Source organism: Microtus oregoni, unplaced genomic scaffold, assembly GCF_018167655.1.
Source record: "Microtus oregoni isolate MIOR12 unplaced genomic scaffold, Mior012 000109F_ref0000275, whole genome shotgun sequence".
Lineage (NCBI taxonomy): Eukaryota > Metazoa > Chordata > Mammalia > Rodentia > Cricetidae > Microtus > Microtus oregoni.
The window spans coordinates 2733938-2742948 of NW_024544727.1; positions in this window are offsets into that span (position 1 = coordinate 2733938).

Below are 9011 nucleotides of genomic sequence, written 5' to 3' on the forward strand. Positions count from 1 at the left end.
TTAACACGAGTATGGAATCTCTGGTGTGCACAAATAAGCTAAAGATGGTTCTCTTTTCTATGCTTGAGCAGGTAAAAGACATCTGTCAACTTTATAAGTTTGGACTGTATAACCAGATTGTAATATAAATCTCAAGCCATGCCATATGAAAAGGTGGGATGTAATTATAAATCATGAGGATTCTGTAGCTAACAAGATTTATCATGTCTCCTCCAGTCTCAGAGCTGTTCCCACAGTAGAGGGATCAGATGTGTACATATGTGTGTGTCACCTGTCTTGTAGTCTTTCTTTGTTTCTTTCTTTATATCTGCAGCCAAGATTTTCAGGAGGTCTCCCCTGGTCAAATCTATTCCTTATTAATTATGAAGAAATACATAGCTTTTTGTTTCCTGTAGAAACAAAAGCATGACCCCTCCCCCAACACATTTCCTGACTTCCACTCTTAAGACATCCTTAAAATGTATAGGCTAGCTTAATTTAGTAGTTTTTTCCATAATCCAATATCTCTCAGCAGCTGCATTAAAAAATTCAGTCAACAAATCACTATATAGGATCCAGACAGCCTGCATTATAATATTTCCCAAGTGTACATGAGTTATTTTCCTTACACTACTGTATTCTTTCTCTCTTTAAAGACTTCATTTTTTCAAACTATTTATTTACTTTTCTTTGACTATCTACACCCATTTTCTTGTCTTTCTTCAGCATCTAAGCACATTTTCAAGCACACTGTACCTGTTCAGAGGTTTTCTCAGTCTGGACCTGACTTTTTGCTTGTGGCTCCACTTAGCACATGGCTCCAACCTCTTCAGGTCTGTGAGAGCTGAGTCTTATGCCTACAGGCCCTGGCCTGGAGCCACGTATATCTGCCCCAGCTCTGGGAAGGTTCTGAGCCTATGCTGAGGCAGGTGTTTCTAACTAATCTCCCATTCTGTCTAATAGTGTGCCATTCAAGTGTTCAGATGCACAGCTGGGCCTCTTAAAGGAGTCACACCTCTATGCCAGAAGCAGCAGACTCCATGCCTGGGGCTTTGTTCAGCTTTCTCAGACCCTAAGTTTGGATATATGAACCAGGCCTCCACATTGGACACCAAATGTAACAAGCTTTCTTGTCAGATTTTCTTTGAACCTCCAAATAATGACACAGAGAATTATTATTAATTATGAAAACTTGTCCTTAGCTTAGACTTGTTTTCAACTAGCTCTTGTAATTTAAATTAACCTGTTTCTATTAATCTGCATTTTGCTACTCTGCTCTTTACCTCTCATTGGTACCATGCATCCAACTTGATACTGGGCAATTTCCAGGCCCTGTTAGGACAGGCTGTTGGTTAGAGGTGGGGGGGGGTCCCTCTTGGACGATAAACATCTGTATGTAAGAGTTACCCCAGACAAGTGTAAATAAGAAGAAATAGAGGAAGAAAGAGCAAGTTTAGATATAAAAGTGTTTTGGATCATTTGTTTGCGCAGTGGTAGAAGTTGTCATCACTGAAAATTGAGCATGTTGGGCTGGAGAGATGGCTCAGTGGTTAAGAGCTCAGTGGTTAAGTATTCTGTATTCAGTTTGCTGCTGCTTCTCACGCTAGCAAAGGCAGCTACCCTCCTGTATTTTTCCCTCCTAATAAGTCTCTTGATTGAGGTTTGTTGTGAAGTGTGGCATTTTTGCCAGGGCAGAGTCCAGCTGTAACAACAGTGGAGCAGAGCTGTAACACTTTCTCTGGGAAAACCTTTCCCCGCTGGAGCAGAGTTGTTGTTACACTTGTATTGTGGAAACTTTCTCCAAAACAGAGCTGTACTGTGATGCTTGCATATAATGACTTTGTGGTATTCCTTGGCTCCCAACTGCCAGAATACCTTTTTTTTTTTTTTTTTTTTTTTTTTTTTTTTTTTTTTTTTTTTGATTTTTCGAGACAGGGTTTCTCCGTAGCTTTTGGTTCCTGTCCTGGAACTAGCTCTTGTAGACCAGGCTGGCCTCGAACTCACAGAGATCCGTCTGCCTTTGCCTCCCGAGTGCTGGGATTAAAGGCGTGCGCCACCACCGCCCGGCCAGAATACCTTTTCATCTGATCTGCAACACTTAAACAGTTTCCTCTGATTTATAACATTCAATTTGAGGGGAGCTCTTTAAAACACAGAATGTTCTGAAAGGAGATGAAACATTGCACCCTGCAAGTGTAAGTGTTACAGCTCTGAGGGGAAAGGTATCCTGGGACTAGAAAGTCAAGGAATACCACAAAAATCACACTGCACAACAATCCTCACACAAGAGATTTATTGGGAGGGAAAAACCCAGGAAAGTGATTGCCTCTGCATGGGTGAAAAGCAGTGGAGAGCTGAGCAGAAGTCAGGGTTTATATAGAATTTCTTCTGTGTGGGGTCTTTCCAGAGCAGGAAATGGTGGGATTTCAAGTCCCGAGCTTGGACTTTTTACTCTGTAGGGTGGGGGCTGGGTCTGGCTATTAGAGCAGTTAGAGTGTTCTGTGGGTAGAACCTAGTGATTGAAGATCCTCAGGGGAGTGGCCTGGCCACTTTCATGCCTCAAGGGACTTACAGCAAGGAAATTGGTTAAGCTTTTTGTACACTGTGAAGATGTGTCTTTGTCAAGGTGCCTTCCGATTGGTTTAATAAAAATGGTTTAATAAAAATGGCCAATTACAGAATTTTAGGCACATAGGACACTGGGGAGAAGAAGTCACCAGCCAGACACAGAGGGAGCAGGAAAGCAGCATGAGCAGTTCAGAGTAAAGGTAATAAAGCTACAAGGCAGAAAGTAAAATAATAGAAATAGGCTAACTTAAGTTATAAGCGTAGTTAGAAGCAAGCCTAACAGCCTACAGAATGGAAAAGATCTTCATCAACCCCACATCAGAGGACTGATCTCCAATATACAAAGAACTGGAGAAACTTGACATCAAAAGAACAAATAATCCAATAAAAAATGGGGTACAGACCTAAAAAAAGAACTCTCAACGGATGAATCTCAAATGGCTGAAAGACACCTAAGAAAATGTTCAGCACCCTTATCGGAGAAATGCAAATCAGAACAACTCTGAGATTCCATCTTACATCTGTCAGAATGGCCAAGATGAAAAACACTAATGACAGCTTATGCTGGAGAGGATGTGAGGTAAGGGGAACATTCCTGCATTGCTGGTGGGAATGCAAGCTTGTACAGCCCCTTTGAAAATCAGTATGGTGATTTCTCAGAAAATTAGGAAACAATCTACCTCAAGACCCAGCAATGCCATTTTTGGGTATATACCCAAAGGAAGCTCATTTATACCACAAGGGTATGTGCTCAACTATGTTCATAAACAGCATTATTTGTAATAACCAGAACCTAGATGCCCCTCAACCAAAGAATGGATAAATTTACACAGTGGAGTACTACTCAGAGGTAAAAAATAGTGACATCTCGAAATTTGCTGGTAAGTGGATAGATGTAGAAAAAAAACCATATTGAATGAGGTAACTCAGACCCAGAAAGACAAAATATAAGAAAAACTAACTTACAATCCACAACCCCAGAGAACCTAGACAACAAAGAAGGCCCTAAGATCTAAATAAGAAGGAGAAAAAGACAAAATCTTCTGAGTAAATTCGGAGCATGTGAACTATGAGAGAGGGTAGAAGGGGAGAGGGGATGAAGGGAGGGAAGTGCAGAAAAATGTATAGCTCAATAAAAACAATAAAAAAAGACACTTCCAAAATAGGATATATATAACTGGAAATATTGGTAAGGGTGGGAACAATGAGAAATGGTGGATTGAAGAGAGAAGAATAAAGAAACATGGATAGATGAAAGAAAGAAAGAAAGGGAGGAAAGAAGGAAAAAAGGTAGGAAGGAAGGGAGAAAGGGAGGAAGAAGCCTAAGCTATAGACCGAGTTCCCCCCTCCCCCCCCCCCCGCCCACCAAGACAGGGTTTCTCTGTAGCTTTGGAGCCTGTCCTGGAACTAGCTCTTGTAGACCAGGCTGGCATCGAACTCACAGAGATCCGCCTGCCTCTGCCTCTCGAGTGCTGGGATTAAAGAGCTGCACCACCACTGCCCAGCTAGATCAAGCTTTCATAATTAATAATAAGTCTCTGTGTGGTTATTTGGGAGCTGGCAGGTGGGACAGAAAAATCTTACAAATAGCAACCAACATCCAGCAACATATATCCACATAAGACCTGAGAAATCTTTTAAAAGATTCTAAACACACAAAAACGGAGCCCAATGTGACTTCCTAGTCTTCTGTTTTTCATGCCGGCTCTGATACAGAAATACATCTCCTGGAAGCTGCCTGGGTGCGTGAGTCTCCAGTGCACCAAGAGCTAAGCCACATGGTGGATTTAAGGTTTTTCTCATGCAGACAGGAAAGCTTACTGATGCACAGTAAAGCCTGATCCAGTTGGAAAAAAAAACCCTCTAAACAGGTTAGTGTGTTTAAAAAATGTGCACAGATGTAAGAAAGAAAAAAATGGGTATAAACAGTCATAAAAAGTAAATAGTTTATAAATAATAGAGCAAAGTCTTTAAAGAACAAATAAAGTAATATAAAAAGAATAAGCCACATAAGGATGGGAATATACACATGGAGTCTGATCCTATATGGTGCCTTATTAACTTTAAAATTTTAAATGCTATGTACAAAAAACAATAGCTGTGGAGAGACATTGGATATGGAAACTGCTAAATTAAACCAACCTATATATTTCAAAAATGTCTTAACTTCAAAATGGAAGTCAGAAAATGTGTTGTGTTGGGACAGAGGTTATGCTTTTGTTTCCACAGAAAATGAAAGGCTATGGGTTCTTTCCAGATTAACAGAGATCAGATTTAATTGGTGGTGACTCCCTAAAAAATAAACATAAAGAAATAAACTAGAAAAACTAAAAGACAGGTGGTGTATATTTTACCTGTTCAAACATAAAACAAAAATCATCTTTGGCTCATCCAAGCAGAGGCAGCCACCTTCCTGTGTTTTTCCCTCCAAATAAATCTCTTGTGTGAAGTTTGTTGTGCAGAATGACTTAGTGGTATTTCTAGGCTCCTGATTCAGGATACCTTTCCCAGCAGAGCTATAACACTTGTGGTGGGGAAACCTTCCTCTTGCCTGAGCAGAGCTATAACACTTCCATTGGGGAAGCCTTTCCCCTTAGAGCTGTAACACTTACATTCCCCAAGCATATGCAAGTTATAAGGACTGTAGAAAAACTGTCTCAGACAGGCTGAGTCACCTAAAGGAGATAAAGAGGCAGAGACCAACCGAGTTGGTGGTCAGGAGGTGGTGGCAGCTCTTAGACCAACTTAACTATGCTTGGAAAAGGAGCTCTCCAACTTGTTAAACTACCTCTATGTTTTATAGTAGAGCAGGAAGTCTCCAATAACTGACCAACTCCTTACGCAACAGAAGTAGTTATCATGCATGCTTAGTTCTCTAAAACATTGTATCTGTTCCTGACAACAGAAAGAACAAATGAATCTGATTGGCTGGACTAAAAAGCTTACATTCTGTATCAGTTGACAATGACGGAAGACACAGGGAAAGCCCCTAATCTTTGAATCCTGACCAGTGGAAAATTGTAACTATGAGTTGGCAATAGGTGTTCATGGTTTTTTTTTAATTGATATTTATTGAGCTCTACATTTTTCTCTGCTCCCCTTCTTGCCTCCCCCCACCCCGCTTCAATGTTCTCCCAAAGTCCCCATGCTCCCCGTCTTTTTCTACTTCCCATGTAGATTAGATCCATGTATGTCTCTCTTGGAGTCCTCATTGCTGTCTAGGTTATCTGGGATTGTGACTTGTGGGCTGGTTTTCTTTGCTTTATGTTTAAAATCTACTTACGAGTGAGTACATGTGATAATTGTATTTCTGGGTCTGTTCATGGTTTTGTGCTTAGAAACTCTGCTTCTGCTCCTGCCCGGGGCTTCCAGGAGAAACAAGAGTCCTTGTTCTACAGCCCTGATGGATCAGCGACCACACTTGTGTGGATATTTATTAAAGGCTTTGCTGTTCCATGGGCTCATCTCTTTCATGTTTCCTTGTGGTGCCTAATGGACATGGTGATGTCTATGTTCTTGGACTAGTATCACACAACACCCTGAAGGGTTAGCAAAAAATGAGTATTTGTGTGTGTGCACGCATGCTTGTGCACATACGCATGGAGCCTAGAGAGAGGTCAACTTTGAGTATTTCTCAGGAGCTGCCTACCTTGTTTTGGTTTTGAGAGAGGGTCTGATACTGGTACCCAGGGATCACTTGTAGCCTGGCTGGCCAGTAAGACTCAGGAGCATTCTTATTTCTGCCTCCCCTCATATCGGGTTACAAGCCCACAGCTACACCTGGCTTTTTACATGAGTGCTAGGGGTAGAGGTCAAACTCTGGTTTTCACAATTATGTGGAAAGCACTTTATTGACTGAATCATCTCTACAGCCTACATAGAGTCTATAGACTTTTTACCCTTTATTTTGGGACCTGTGCCATGTTTTCTGTGCAGTCGTCTGGAGCACTTAGCTTGGGTCCTGGTCACCTATGGCCACATGGCCCTCCATGTTGTTCAGTCTCTTCATGGCCCGTCAAGCTCATCTCTTCATCTGAAGGACAGAGATTTAACCAATCCTCAAGCAATTCCAAGTTCAGGTGAAACATCCCATGAGAAAATGGTTGGTATGAGTCTTGGTCCTGCTATCATCATCTCTAGGAAGCCACCAGTCTTGTGAGGATGTCTTAGGGGTTTTACTGCTGTGAAGAGACATCATGGCCACACCAACTCTTATAAAGGAAAACATTTAATTGGAGCTGGCTTACAGTTAAGAGGTTTAGTCCATTGTCATCATGACAGGAAGCATGGTGGCATGCAGGCAGACAGGGTGCTGGAGAGGTAGCTGAGAGTTCTACATCTTGATCTGCAGGCAGCAGGAAGTGAACTGGCTTGAGCTCCTGAAATCTCAAAGTCCTTCCCCCCCTCCACCCCTCCCCAGTGACACACCTCCTCCAACAAAGTCACACCTTCTCCAACAAGGCCAAAACTCCTCATAGTGACACTCCCTATGGACCTTTGTGGGTCAGTCTTATTCATGCTGCCACAGAGGGCATGACCCCTTTAAGCCCCATTGCATCTCACAGACAAGAACAATGTCTAGACAGGCCAGCTCATCCCTTCTTCAGGATCACTACAGAAAGTGTTTTAGGCCTCCTAATCTGACCCTTACAGGCCACAAAACTTGATCCCATACTATAAAGATAGGAGCTTGAAATAATATGTTTGAGTTTGCCACCAGATAGCTTTGATAAGACCCAGGCCTCATAAGCAAGCCTGTAGTAATACGGGCGGCGGGGCTGCGTTCCCAACACCCCAGCGGCCTGGCTAGCTTATGCCCGAAATAACAACACACAAACTGTATTTAATCATTGCTTGGCCCATTTCTATCTAGCCTCTTCTAGGCTAATTCTCACATATTAATTCAGCCCATTTCTAATCATCTATGTTGCGCCCCTAGGTGCGCTTACCGGGAAGATTCTAGCCTATGTCAATCCTGGGTCAGAGCTTCATGGCGTGCGTCTGCCTGGGAGCTGGGAGCTGGGAGCATGGCGTCTCTCTGAGGCGTCTGCTCCCGAGAGGAAAGCTGTGGAGTCTGAGCTGACTTCGTCTTCCTCCCAGCGTTCTGTTCTGTTTACTCCTCCCACCTATCTTCTAACCAATGAGGGCCAAGCAGTTTCTTTTTATTTAACCAATGACCTTCCTCCATCATTTCCCCTTTTTCAGTTTAAACAAAAAAAAGGCTTCAACTTTAACATAGCAAAATTACATATAACAAAACAGTTATCAAATAAAAGTTACAATAATCTTTATCATAACTAAGGAAAACTATAACTATAACTAACTATTCTTAACTCCGTCAAAGACTCCAGAAAGATAGAATACTACCTAAGCAAACAAGAAAAAAGCAACTTTTAAAACTCTAGAAATGACAGAGACATCTCACTGCCTGGACAGTCACCCAAAGTTCCTCTGTACCGTTGGGGCATCCATCTTTAGCCTTCAGGCCCATGCTATCCAGCAGACATTTCCATAAAGCAGGAAAATTCAAAGTCAGTTCAGTCACTATCTGTTGTGTCCTGCAGAATGTCTCGCAGACTCTTTCATGAATCAGGAACCCCGAAAGATCATCTCACCTTAGGCAAGTTCAGTAGTCCTCTCTCTGTGGGTTCTCTGTGTCCAGTTTATGCAATAGTCCAGGCAAGAGCAGTTTCTTGCCCAAATGGCTATCAAACTCCATAACGAGCCTCTTCGATGCCCATTTTCCTCTTGAAGTAGATTGGTGCTGCCAGGAGTAGAGTGTCTCATTGTCATGAAAAGTCCTAAGTTATTAAAACATTTAAAATGCCATATTCTATAATCTTTGAAAAATATGAAGAATGCCTATCTAAAATATATCAACGCACATCTAGAAAATATTAAGTAACATGACTACAAACTTGACTATTATTTATGATTATCCATCAACAACCTATATTTCCTGATTATACATTACATTTTAATAATGAACTACACAATCACAATACCTTAATCAATATCAGAAACACATATACATATAACAAAATTGACCTTAAATCTCTATCAATAAAGCAAAATCTATACTAATGCAAATTATTCATACCTATATCATATCCCCCTTTAAATGTAAAAGAACATTTATAAACATTTTTTGGGAATATGGGCACAGTTATTTCTCTCCAAACTGCTTCCTGCTGAATGGGGGCATCGTTAATTAGGTCTTTCATGGTATAACCTGTGTGCTAGTTTCATCTCAGTTGGGAGTTGAGCGAAGCAATTTTCTGAAGGTGTTCACACCAACCCTTCAGGAGGGCGTGGTCCATCATACCAAATCAGAACAGAAGAAATGAACAGGGTCTCATCCTCTGTGAAAACAAAATAAGAAACTCCTTTCCAAAGCATCATGTCCTTAGATCCAAATTTCAAAGTCAAGGCATTTTCAAAGTATCTATGTTGGATTAGTTCAG